The following is a 12,999-nucleotide window of genomic DNA, read 5'->3' as shown; positions in this document are numbered from 1 at the left end:
ATTTTTGTTTATATATTGTGATATCTGTTGTTCACACAGATAACTATTTTCATACTGCCCTGGACCAAATCCCGTACAAGGTTCATGCTGTTTGGTGCATTCTAGCAATGAACCACACAGAAATAAAAATCAGGGAGATGAAGACGGATGGATTTCTGTGGATAAAAGGAATAGCTCTACACCAAATCCTCGATGTGTAAAACGGTTCTCAGCTGTTATAATATAATGCAAGTTGTTTAGGCCTATCCTTAGGAGAGATCATGGGAGAATTTTCTCTTCACTCTGCCATCTTTAAGGCAATAAATGGTCCTGAAACAGACCCCAGTCCCGAATTGTGTGACATCAGGAATGGGTGGGGCATAGGCCCTACCTGGGGATAGCATATTGTCTAGAGTAAGACTTTTCTTTAAGACAAATGACCGAACTTGGATTTTGAAGTTCATTTCTTCCACGTGGTCAGTGATTTCTGGTGGTGGCCTTCCCGCGGGGTGGGGAAGAGTCCCTGCCCTACTGAGCTTTCTGTAGAAGGTCTGAATCTTTTTGCTGCCAGAAGCCTGAATGACCCGTCTTTTCTCTAGTTGTTTACTCACGTTAAGGGAGCAATGACCAGGGAGGAGGTCTCCTTGCCCTGGTGCCCCTGGGCTGTAGCTGTGTTCAGACGTTCAGTCTCAAGTCCCTGGATCAGCTGTGGACAGGGAAGGGTTTGGGTTGTGGCTTTGGTTGGTGAGGAGAAAGGTAAAAACATCAAGGTTAGAAGAGAGATGTGGAAGGGGCGTGTTCTGTGCAAGGCTTGCACCTGCTGTGGGTCCAGCACCCAGAGAAAGTTACACTCTCACGATGGTGGATTTTTCCACTTCTGGCACAACCTCTGAGTATTCCCAGAGGCCCTTTGCTTCCTTTTCTTCTCTTTTCCTGTTAGGTGTCTGCCTCCCTTGGCCCTTCCTCGGAGAGAGGGGGGTAAGGCAGCAGGAGGTGGGCACAGCTGGCAGAGGGAGGTGGGCTGGAAGGAGAGGGCATCACGGTTACAGTTCTCCGTCTCTCCCTCCGGTCCTTTATCTTCTTCTATAGGTGACCAGGTGCACTGGGCAGGGCAGATGGAGGGAATTCGTGGCCCTGAGCTTTGAGTTAGAAAGAACAGGTTGAGTGTCTCCACTAGAGCTAAAGAGGTGACTGTCAAGTTTATCTGGACTCCTGGTCCTTAAGATGCCCTGGGTTCCCTCTATGGGAAGCCTCTCTCCTGTAGAGTTCATGAGCGTCGAGAAGAAGAGGAAACCTCCCCTCTTCTCCTCCCTTCTGCTCCAGGCTGTGCCATCCTGGCCCTGGGGAGCCGGAAGGGACAGCCACCCTGGCGGAATCCGGCCGAGGAAGATGGAATTGAAGTCCTGTGTACCCTACCCTTTGTCCACGTAGGATCCTGTAGGAACTGCAGACCTGTGCTACAGGGATTACTGCAGGCAAACACCTGCTTTCACCCAAATGCCTGTTGTCACAGTTCCACCTGGGTTTTGTCTCCTCCTTTGAGCAAGCAAATGTGTGCTTTCCAAAATGCTTAGACAAACACTGTTCTTGTGTGTTGTGGCAGATTATCTACTGCTAAGTCCTCTGTAGAAAGAGCCGCTTGTTTCAACTCTTCAGTGTCTGGTTGGGGGCAGTCATGTTCAACATCTACAGAAATGGTATCAGGATTCCAGTTGGAGATGGAAGGGATGCTTAGAAATTCCTTTTGATCAATGTTCACCTTTGTTCCCTGCCGAGAGAACCAGAAATAGCTTTGGATGTATCATCAAATCTAAACCTGTAACCACGTCAGGGATCTCTGATGACTAAGGTAGGAATGCAAAACCATTTCTAAGGTGGAATTCATGCCATTGATTTGTAAGTTCTGGATATAACAGGGGGCATTTAAAAAGACAGTCCATATTTTGGTTATATGCATACAGGCAATTCGGTAAGGGTATTCCACCCATCGGACCAAAGCAGGTGCACTCTGTTTGCTACAGGGTAGACGGAACCACTGACTTTTTCACTTTCTGGGTAGTTGCTGTGACAATGTCTAGGTGAAACCCAAGTAACTTACAGCCAGTCCATCTGGGATGGAAAACACCAGTCCTGTGATTATGTCAGGGTTTGCCCCACGGCTTTCTCGAAATAGGGCTCAAACTTTCAGTTTCCATCTTCCATATCAGTGCCTTTCTCCTCTCTCTCCACCCTCCTTTGTTCCCACCCCATATATCACTCCCCAGAGCCTGGGAAGGTCTTTGAGGAATTGTGGCTGGTCTTGGCAGCCCCATCCCAGAATTACCTTTGAGTTTGGAAGAACAGCTGCAGGTGGGAAGTTGAGGGCACCTCTTTAGTCAAGGACCCTTCCAGCAAGCCTCTCCTCCCCATCCTCTTAGCCATGCATGAGAACTCCCCTTCCCTCTCTGCTTGGCTCCTGAGGGTGGTTCACTCCCAGCACCTTGTAATGGAACCGTCAAGAGTTAACAGCCCCGTTCCAAGAGGACTTTTTGCAGAAGTTTTGTTAAGGTGGTCAGACCTCCTTGCCATTTGGAAGCCACACCCTAATACTGATGTACTCACATGTCCCTTCCAGCATAGAAATAATAATGTCTGTGGGTAAAAACCGTCAAAATTTCTTGTTAAGATGAAATTGGATAACTATGAGAAAGTAGTTGAGAATTGATTTAAACTATTATTCTTGTTTGGTATAGATTAAACTAGGAAATGTTCTCTCTGAAGCATGAAACTATGTTTTTTCCCATATGAAGTTTAGTATGAAGATGGAGGAATAATAATCACAATAGACTTTGAACAATGCAACTGTATCTCTGAATATCCACATTCAAAAATAGCCTTGACTGAATGCTGAATTGCATTTCCCATTATTGGTTTAAAAGATTTTGTAAACTTTTCTTAATTTGGAATTTAGTCACATCCATGCGATTTTCCAATCTAGTTTCTGTGGAAATTTTTTAACAAAGAGAAACAAATAGAAACGTCTTCAGATCTTCTTAAGTGAATATTTAAAACGCAGAATTGCTTCTCTTTTGTGTTTCTGTATTCAGATACTTAGATCTGGTGTATATATTAGTCTAGACACTCTCACTAATATACACAGTATTTAAGACTCTAAATGAGATTTCTTAAGTATTTTGTTTTATTCTCTGTAAATGGTTTTGTATAATCTTTAAAAATCTACACTTTGCCTCTGTAGATATTTAAGGGAAACCATTTGGGATTGTCTTGCATGTATATTTTTGTTGTAGATAAGTGTTGCTTAGTTATTTCTGCAAATTTTGGTTGAAATGCTTACAAACTTTAATACAGTATATATTTTCAAAATATAAACTTTTATATTTCTGTGATAAGTTAGGATATGCGTTTTAGGCAATCTTTTCCATTAATATCACTTGTTCTTTCAAAAAACAGCATACTAGTTTGGTGCCAACATTTTTTTTTTTTTCTCCATTAGAATCGAACGCTCTTATATTGTCAGAGAGCCGGTTAATTTTCTTTTCCTTGAAGTCATTGAGTTTGAAGTATAATTTGGAAATGTATTGAATTTGTGAATAAGCCTTACCATTAGGATCGGTAAATTTTCCAACCTTTGCAACTACATATGTAGTTTAAGATCTCCCCATAAATTCTCACTGTGTGGCAGTTGATGGAGTTTGTGAACAGAGCCTTAAGCTTGTTGCAAAAAAAAAAAAAAAAAAAAAAAGGGTAATACGGGTTGTTTCCTCCATGCAACGTAAGCCATGCTGAGGGGCGCAATGCTGTCTGTAATTCATGGCTAATCTGAAGAGTTTGGTTGAGTTGATGGCGGCAGGGACCAGATAGACACCTTGGTGATTGTCTTTGGCCATAGGAATGGACCAAAGACAGGTTTTCTGGAGCCACCTTCATACTATTCACATGGTTTAGACACAGTCGTAGGGAAGGCTGCTGGTCCATCGTTTGTTCCTAACAAATGGCATTTCCCGCTCCTGACTCTGTTCCTGGCTCCGGCCCCAGGTTCCTTGTAGATAACTTGGAAATGTCCAGTCTGGCTGGGGTCTGCTCTCCTTCAGAGATGCTAACAAAGTTTACATATGAGTCTTACTGTGTAGACAATCTGAAGTCAATTTTAGTTACACAATCAGCATTCCCATGTGTCCTCAGTGTCTTGTCGATGAACTGTGTGTGTCAAGCCATACTAACCTGCAGGTAGCAGGGCAAAGGCAAACTAGATGCAGAACACACGCATCAGCTGAGTCAGTCTACCCAGGGCTGTTTGAAGAGCGCATAAGTCACAGAGTTTATCTGCCGTGGGTCTGCTGTGTCTGGGATCTAATCCAACCAACCAGAATTCAGACCTAAATTTTATAAATGATGATTCCTTTTAGTTGTTCACACTTTAGTAGTCCAGGGCTATAGCAAGGCTAAAGTCAAGGTATTTGGTCCATCCCTAGAAAGTGTTGATAAAGTCAACTCATCAGCCATGAGCACGGAGATCTGCTTCCAATGTTCGCAGTGTGCATGGCAGTCAGAGAAACTGATACCTACTTTTGAGCGTCAGCTCTGGTTTCTCTGTGGCGTGACCTTACCTCATCGACCCAGCCTCGGGCCTGCTGCTGGAGCTCATTAAGTTGACCCTGGGAAGTTCAGAGGGTGTAGAGTTTTCCATCTAGTATTTAATTTGTCCCTGTGCCGTTAGTCCCAGCTTGAAGTCATTTGCCAGTGTCTACGTTGACAGGATTGTGACAATATTGCCTTTCATAAAACCAAGGACCAAAGAATTCCATTATTCCAACAAAGCACGAGTTTCATAGACTGTGGGCACGTCCAGACAGAGATGTGCGTACGCTTGACGGTGCAGAGAAACTACTCACTTCCACCAACCTCACGCTCCCCCTGGCTGGCCATACAGAGGGATTCGTTGTCACATTGAGAAGGCTCTGAAAGATGAGTTTCTAATCCTGAAACTCACGATCTCAGGTGGATGTTTCTGCTGTGTAGTCCCAAGGCTTTATCCATGTCGTAAAAAAGGGGAGGTCTGGCATTCCTCCGGGTTATCTGACCGGTGTAGACTCTTCCATCTGAATATGAACCTCCCGCGTGTATTTTTCAGATACGTCTACACTGAACGGTAGGATCCTGCAATTGCCAAATTTCTGCCTCCTTTTGTTCTACATCGACCCATTTCCAATTCCTGTTTGGTATGAGAAGCATTTTCTTCAGTTCTCATACGCGGTGGTGCTCCCTTGTCATTCGTGATGGTATCATTGACCCATTGACCAGTTGCGAAGTGACTGGTGCTGAGGAAGTGGTGTTCTACTGGTAAGGCTTATTACCAAACTTCTGATAACGAAGCAGGCTACCAAAAACGTATCCAGCCCACCCTAGGAGTGTTCGGATTTGATCATGGATGTAGCACACACACCAAAATCCACCGAGACCTTTGCAAAATTAGGCTACTTGTTTTATTTTGCCAGATTATCATGGGAGAGTCTTTTAACTAGTTCTGAATATTTGTAAGTACGAGTACTTCATAGGATTATAAAGCAGGTACAGCTGACCCTTTCTCACCACGCTGTAAATATTTCCCGAGACTGGGTGCAAGTACTGAGGGGTAATAAACTTCTGATTTATCAAATGCTGACTGTCTAGAGCAAATTGTACACTCTCTTTGTGAATGGTCCTGTAACGTGTATGAACACATTTCTGGGTGCCTTAGAAGTTGTATTTTTCATGTGTGCTAATATGCAGTATTTATACATTGTGAGAAGCTGCTTTGAATAAAAAGGTTGAAACTTCGTCTCCATTTGCTTGCGTTCCTCCTTTTGCAGGCTGCACTTAAAATTCAGGAATATATGCTGTGGTTTCTGAACAGAGAAGTTTCTGGGGTCTCCTAGGGGTTAAGACATCTGGTATTTCTAGGTTGTATCTGGGTTCCTGGGGAGCATAGGCACCTGACACCCCCACCCTGATCTGGCAGTCACTGGGTCAGGTGACAGCTTGATGCCAGAGGACCCCAGAACTGGAGGTGACAGGAATAATTTTTCAGGGGGTTGTTACCAGCATTTATCCCTTCCCTGATATGCCCAGAGTGTTTCCTTGTACTGGCGGCTCCCTCCTCAGTAGATAAACCTCTGTGGAGCGTGATCTCGTATAATCCCAGCCACCACGTGTGAGTTACGGTGACACTTGTCGCTATGGACTTTTGCAAAGTCCTTGCGCATACGTGCTCTCCTTGCATCCATCACCACGACGTGGCTCTGAGGGGAAGCACCCTGATGAGGACCCTGCAGAGACATTGTGAGAGCTGCGGAAAAGAGTAAGGCTGTGCTAACAGGGATTCTGGGAAAGTGATTTGCACAAGACCATCGCTCCTTCCCTCCCTCCATCCTGTCTGTTCATCTGTCCAGCATCCAACCATCCCTCCCTCCCTCCATCCATCATCCTTCCAGCCGTCTGTCCATGTGTCCATTCTTCCATCCATCCAACAGCCCTTCATGAGCGCCCTGCTGTCTCAGGAGCTGCACGGGTGCTGGAATGTGCATGTTGCTCAGACAGCTCCAGTCACGACAGAGCCTGGAGTCTAGTCATGTGAGAAAGGTGGGTAAGGAGGAGAGAGACCCCGGGTCGATTTTGAAGGCAGACGGAGATTGCAAGGGGATGGGCCATGGAGCAGGAGAGGGAGAGGGGGGCCGAGGGTGAGCCTGGGCAGCCAGAAAGCGGAAATCGCCCCTAGGCGAGGCAGGGACGGCTCTGGGATTTGGGGAGCGGGTCTGGGGAAGAGTGCCAGGCCCCCAGCTGAGACCTGGTATCACAGGCACCAGGTGTTTGGCTTTGCTCAGCCTTTGGGGATAACACCTGTGCCTGCCTCTAGGGGCTTTTTGAGTGATTGAAGGAGATTTACACACACACAGATTTATATAAGTCTGTGCGTAGGTATATATGGGAAATTTCATTTATGTGAAGTTTATTTTGGTACATAAGTGACATTGGTATATAAAATTAGATTATAATATATAATATCTAGAAGTTGGAATATAGTCATTTTTAATGATTAAATGAGATATGCATGAGACATATATATAAGTGGGTTAATGATTGAGATTTTCATATATACGTGTATATGCAAGATCTTATGTATAAAATTCATATAATTTAGATTATATACATCATATATAATTTTTAGTACAGTTGTTGGCACATAGTCACTCTAATGATTTAATGTGATTTACATATATGTGTGTATATATGTGAGGTTTTGTGTATATGAGATTTACACAAATTCATGAAAGATGTATACATATTTAAATGAGATTATATACATAGCTACCTGAGATTTTATCCATATATAAAATGTTTAGACCAGTTGTTAGCACACTCTATAGTGATTAAATGAGCTTTACATATCTGCATGCAATTATATATGTATTAGATTTATTTAAAAACATGAGGTTAGATAGGTACATACGTACACACACACAAGCCCACACGCATGCATATAACTTCAGGATAGTGGTCGGCACAGTGTTGCTACTTAATCAGTGGCGGCCATATTAGTACTTACGCTGGTGAATGCCACAGGCAGAGCGGGGCCATGCCCGTCGGGGCGCTTTGGTGTGAACACACACAGTTCTGGGCACCCCTGAAGCAGGGCCCAGGAGAAAGCTGGGCGTGAAGTGGCAAAGCCCTCCTGGTCTCCCAGACAAGGACTGCAAGCAGGGTCTCTGCTGGCAGCTGAGTGGAGCATCGTCCCCCCTGGCTGAGGGACCGTGGCACCCCGTCTCTCCTCCTCTGTGGGCCCCTGCGTCCATCTGTGTGTGGGGCTCGCACTGCCTCTCCCAGGGCTGTTGAGAAGACTGAGTGTGTGTGTGTTCTGTGCACTTTCCCCCAGGGGTTCTGTAGAGCAGCCCCCTCGGACGCTCTTGGATCCTGAGGTTTCTAATGAAGTTTGTACCTCTCCACCATCCCAACCCCTTTTCTGGAAACACAGGTGGGGACATTGGACCAGAAAGGGACCCGGAGCATCCCTAAGCTGGGCACGGAGACCAGTCGTGGAGTCAGCATCCAGGATCAGATGACCTGACCTGGACATCAGTCAGGAGTGGCCGGCCAAGAGCCCAAACCCGGGACCCAGCACAGAGTGGATCTTTGGGACAAGTGCCACCACAGGGAGGCTCAGGATGGGAGGTTGGAGGAGAATCCTGGAACTTGTGCAGGGCAGCTGCCGCCCTGCCCAAGGATGGGGAGGGGACCGTCCAGGGAACCAGGTGAGTGGGAGGCACCAGTGTGCATGAACCAGTGGTAATTCCCCCTCTAGGACTGCCGATCTGTAACAAGTATGGGGAGATTTTGCTGAGAGCAGTGGCTGGAGAGAGTAAAGGCAAGAATATTAGAGACTCGTAGGTTTTAGTGGAAAGAGCATAGTTCAAAGTCAAACAAACTTGTATTTAAATCTCTGATTTGGCTTTGATGACTGCCACAATCTTGGTTATGCCACTTAGCTTTCCTAATCTGTACAATGGGCACGATGACAGCTACTATAGGTGCTTATGAAGCTTATGTGAGCTAAGTGCAGAAAATGCCCAGAAGGGGGGCTGGCTTGCAGTAGGTGACTCATAAATGTTCTCTCTGACATCCATCTCCTCCCATTTCCCTTAAAAGCAATGGAAACCTGGCTTTTATGCGTGAGGGTGGGTAGGGAGCGAAGAGGGAGGCAGAGAGAGCCTCTGTGACTCTGTCATCGGGGACTGACATCCAAGCTGGTGTAATTCAAGAAGTGCCAGGAGACCCCACCCACTCGGGAAATCCCCAGCCAGATGGTGCCTTGTGGGGTGTAACTTAATAACCTCCTGGATTCAGGGCCTTAAAAATGATCCGCAGCTGTAGGGTGGTTGGGGTCTGCGGGTTTAGCCACCACGTGCAGAGAAACACACGCTCACATACACACACAAATAGAACACTCGGGACACGCCTGCTGGGGGAAAGTAGGAAGCCTGGTCCTTGTAGTTTTCCTGCTACCGTGGGTTGTGCCAGGACAGATGGCAGGTGCATACACTGTCTCAAAGTGACGGAGGACCCAATGGGTTCCATCTTTGTGGCACACACGGTGGCCCAGGGTACCACCTGTGCAGCCACTCTTGTTTACACTTTCACTTCCAAAGAGAGACACATGAGCTGCTTTCACTACCCTTTGGGTGGTAACAAACAGTAACTGACAGAGAGGAAAAAATTCAGATGTTTGGGCCAGTTTTTGGTGGAATAGATCTGTAGTTGGTAATTTTTTTTTTTTTTTTTTTTTTTTAGCTTGTGGTTGTGTCTTCAAGATTGTATTTACCTTGGCCACATTTCCTGTCTGATTGTGGAGAGTTTTGGTCCCTCTCCTCCTCCTCTTAGTGTCTTGCCTCATTCATCATGTTCTCATAGTGACAGCCCAGGTGTAGCAGGAAGAGCTTGATATTTGGAATCAGATAGACTTGGAGGATATCTTGGTTGCTTCCAAGTTTTGGCAATTACGAACACAGCTGCTATAAGCATTCCTGTGCAGCTTCCTGTGTGGACATACGTTTGGAGTGAATACCTAGGAGTACAACTTCTGGGTGGTATGGAAAGATTATATTTAGCTTTGTAAGAAACTGTTAAATTGTCTTCCAAAGTGGCTGTAGCAGTTCACATTCCCACCAGCAGCGAATGAGAGTTCCTGTTGCTCCACATCTGCGTTAGCGTTTGGTATTGTCGGTTTTTTGGATTATCGCCACAGAGAGCACTTTAAAATTTTTAATACTGCAGGGGGAAGCTCTTTCTCCCCTCCTATGTTTCCACTGCTGCTATCAACATAGGAACCCCCATCAATGGCTCAGAAGTGCTAGAGAGACAGCTTGCACTTCTACAGCTGGTTCAAATTGCTCCATGAGAGAGGAGGGTGCTGCCCTGATCGGTGGGAGCACAGCATTCACTGGGCCTTGTTGACTGGGTCCCAGAGACAAAATGTGCGTCTTTCCCCTGAATTGGGTGTGCCATCTTGGAGGGAGAGCTGCCATTCTTTAGCTTCTCTGCCTAAATAAGAGGAAGAGGAGGAGGGGGTATATTTGGGCATGGGAGGTAGATCAGAGGTCCTGTGGCATTTTCTAGTCATGCTGTACAAGGGAGCTGAACATGGTTGGTTGTGCTTCCATGACTCAATCCTGAAATTCCAATTTTTTACCCTTTGTGTTTCTCAGTTAGGTTTCCCCTAATCCTCAATAATGTCCCCATCACCAACACCAAAAATGGCCATAACAATTGTTCCTCATACAGTTATTATTAGCACTGTGCAAACAACCAGTACCATTGCTGTGTGTCTATGATACGTCAGGTCCCATAGTCAGTGTGTCACCTGTACTATGAATACATCACGGATCCTCACAAGGAACCCGAGAGTTATGTCTTATTGCCTCCGAGAAACTTGGCTCTTGGCTCCAAGAGATCACACAGCCAGAAAATGGCAGAGTCATGCTTGGACCCCTGCTCTGTCTGCATCACAAGCCCGTATTAGTTATGTTCCCCAACACAAGCTAGGATGAGGTTGCTCCTGTACCTTGGAAGAAGTGAGGGAGAGTTTCTTTCTCTCCCTCCTCAGTCTACTATACACTCTTTTACTCGGGCCTCACTCAGAATGGTTTTCCCTGTTAGCTTCTAAATTAAGTTGTTATCAAGGGAGAGAGATAATTAATTGATGACCTTCCATAACTTGGGTGCCATATACTGACTTTGAGATCTGTTGTTTTCTTTACTATTGACAACCAACTGACTGAGCAGGGGATATTATTATGCTCTTTTTACCGATGAGGAAACTGAAGCTCAAAGAAGTTAAGTAACTTTCCAAAGTCCATAACTAGTCCCAGCTAGTACATGGCAATTGCTGGGTGTGTGGTAGGGGGTTGTCTCATTTTAAAACCTGCGATCTTTACTCTGTACTGGTTTTTCTCATATACTTTGATCTCAGGACCCTTTCATGCTCTTCAACGTGATTGAGCTGCAACCCCTAATGAGTTACCAGATTTAGGGTACGAACACCGTTCCTTCAGCTTCGCCAAAAGGGAGAAAACCAGCCATTGTGTGCCTTCTCATGAGAGCACCCAACACCACGTGGAAAGTACCCTTGTAAATATTATCCAACCTGCTACGATCACGCCTCCAAATTAAACTTCTAACGTCCAGGAAATATAGAGAACAGAGAAATATGTTAAACAAAGCTCCACTGATGCAGTTAGTCAAATCTAGAATGTGGAAAACCACGCAACAAAGTAGCATTTGGTGTCTTTGCCAAGTGATGTTCAAAGAAAAACGTATCAGTGGGATGAAGGAAACTTGGTGACATTATCTACGAATTGCTATATGTAGACAACTCCAGATCCTATTTGAACAAAAAACTCTGTGTGTGTGTGTGTGTGTGTGTGTGTGTGAGACAATCCGCAATACTGGAACACTGAATGTTTCACAATATTACAGAATTGTTCATTTTAAGATGGTTAATGATACCATGGTTATAGATTTAAAAATGTCCTTAATATTTTAGAAATATGTAATTATATATGAAAAAAGATTGAAGATCCCAAAGAGGTTATGTTTGTATGAGTGATATCTATGATATATTAGAAAGTAAATCGAGAAATTAAAAAAATATTTATTAACTCACTTAAACATGACAATAATAAGCCCATCACATATTAACATGAATAACAACATTTTGATGAAAAACAACTGTTTTCTAAAATAAACAAAAATAATGTGAAGAGTGGCATTCTTTTGTATTTTTTCAAAATTTTTAAATGTCTGGCTTAATAGAAGACAGCTGAGTTTTATATCTGCTTCTGCATTCAATCTGTTCTGATAGCACATATCATGTAGCTTCCGGAATATTCCAACCAGGAGCTCATGAGAGAGTGAGAGTGAAAAAGGCAAATAACACCTTAGTATTATCAATATGAAAATAGCTGGACTTCACAGGACCCCAGGAAAGGCTAAGGGACCCCCAGAGGTAGCTGAACCACACTTTGAGAACTGCTGCTCCACATCACAGAGCACCAAAGAGGATGGAGTTGGACATACCTCTCTAGGGGCTGCGGTGGTGGGTGCCACCATCCTAGATCAGCGGGTAGGTAATTATGATGTGAGGACGGGGCCTTGGACTCAAAGGAAAGCAGCTCCTAGATCCAGCTATCCCTGGTGCAAGATTCATCTACAAGGAGGAAGAGAGTCTGACAGCTGGAGGAATACTGGTGATAAAAGAGCAAGTATAAGGTGTCTCCAAATCAGTACTGAGCTTCACTGATCATATTTCTCTCATTTTTGTTTTTAGATGAAGTAAGAGAACCCCAGAGAAGTGGCTTTCCTCCGTCACACCTGGTCCACGGCAGAGGTGGGTATGGCGGGTGGAGCTCAGGGGCACTTTCCTGCCTCGTTGCAGCTCTGCTCCCAGCTGTATGGTTTCGGGTCCAGTCTTTCTCGGTGGGGACACTCAGCAAACCATGAGATAAATGTGTAAAAGTCACGGATTTTCAAGCTGTGGCCGTAGCAGGATTCAGTTTAGGGGTTTTTCTATGGCATTCCCTATAGATAGAGAATTTTGAAAAATACCCAGCAACAGCTCCCTGCCAGGAAAGGAAACACCAAAACCAGCCTGATTAAGACTGAAACTCCAGATGTCATCAAATTTCTAAACGTGCAATTTCTTGGTGAGTAGCAAGCGGTAGCCAGGGGTGCTGACTCATCAGGCTGGGAGCCAAGCGGCCGGGTTCTTTCCCACAAGAACGTTTCGGCAGCCGGTGGCCGCTGTGGCCTGCCCTGTGGGCCCTTCTCGGGGTCTGACCGTCCTCACAGCTGACGATGGTTGGTCCACACCAAGGGACGTGTCGTCATTCTCAACACGTGCAGGGAGTCCCTGGTTGACAACTCAGGATGAGTTGAGCCCGTGGGGTTGGGACACAGAGTGGATGGGGTGAAATCATGGGTCTGACTTCACAT

This window comes from Eulemur rufifrons, chromosome 23 (genome assembly GCF_041146395.1).
Source record: "Eulemur rufifrons isolate Redbay chromosome 23, OSU_ERuf_1, whole genome shotgun sequence".
Taxonomy (NCBI): domain Eukaryota; kingdom Metazoa; phylum Chordata; class Mammalia; order Primates; family Lemuridae; genus Eulemur; species Eulemur rufifrons.
Note: the sequence above shows the minus strand (reverse complement) of the source record.